Source organism: Laetiporus sulphureus (genome assembly GCF_001632365.1).
Source record: "Laetiporus sulphureus 93-53 unplaced genomic scaffold LAESUscaffold_52, whole genome shotgun sequence".
Classification (NCBI taxonomy): domain Eukaryota; kingdom Fungi; phylum Basidiomycota; class Agaricomycetes; order Polyporales; family Laetiporaceae; genus Laetiporus; species Laetiporus sulphureus.
The window spans coordinates 272,781-273,943 of record NW_024468561.1 but is presented as its reverse complement, the minus strand read 5'-3'; positions in this window follow the sequence as shown (position 1 = coordinate 273,943).

The following is a 1,163-nucleotide window of genomic DNA, read 5'->3' as shown; positions in this document are numbered from 1 at the left end:
GAGAGCGTGCCGTGCGATGCGCGGAGAGACAGAACGAGTCCGGGTGAGATAGCACATAGCAGGCAGTGTGAGCGATCATCCACAAGAGGCGACGACGTTGAGCGGGCCAACACGGGCAGCGGGAGGTGGCACAGGCATCGAGGCTCATAGAGTTGCAGTAGATGGCGCACAGTGGGTGATGTGGGAGCGTAGACACGGGAAACGGCGAGGTAGAAGTGCACAGACGAGATGCATAGAGTGGGAGGGCCAAGCGCCGATATCATGCATTGGGCGCCCGTGCGCTAGAGGACGTCACTACAGAATAAAGGTCAGAGCAGTGCAGAGCGACGTGTACTGGGGACAGAAGGGACGAGGATAAGATGAAGACGAGACGGCCAATTGCATACAACAACGCAGTATCTCACTCACATCTGGCCTCCCCCCCGGCGCGCTCCCATTCCCGTCTCAGAATCTCCATCCACGCCATCACGAAATGCACGGTTCCAGCGGGAGCACGCACCTTTGTCCGACCGCGCCCCAATCCCAGCGTCGCCTCCTCGGGCTCATACACTCCTCGCGCATCCCGCTCGCCCGCGCGAGCACCGACTGGCGCAGCGGCGACGGCTGTCCGACCACCCCAGGCCGGGAACGTGATGGATCTGTCAGCGGCGGGCACGACCGCAGGTGGCGCAGGCGTGGACCCGATGTTGGACGTCACCCAGAGCTGGATGCTCCGGCTGTAGCACGTCCTCGCAGGCCAGCAGATCGCTGTGCAGGTGTATGGTCCAAGAGCATCAGAGTGAGGAGCATGCGTAGAGAACGGATGAGTGCGCACGCTGCAGGTCCAAGAGAGGGATGAATGTGGGCAGTGGGGCGCGCGGTGTTTCAAGGCTGATCAAGGGCGAACGGTGGCCGGTAGCGAAGGCCGTGCGTCGTGCGCCAGAGGGAGCGGAGGGATGAGCGTCTGGGAAGGCCGTGTCTCTGCAGGGGCCGGTGAAGAACGCACGCGCGCCGACGGGGGCAGTGCGGTTGTCGTGCTCGCTGGAGGAGGACAGCCGGGCGCCATCGGAGGTGGCCCTGATGCGCGGTCGATCAAATCGCGATTTGTGTGATCACGAGTGCGTTCGTGTCCGCGCCCCCCGCTCATCGCCCCAGCCATGCCGCTCTCCCCCTCTGCCCATCCT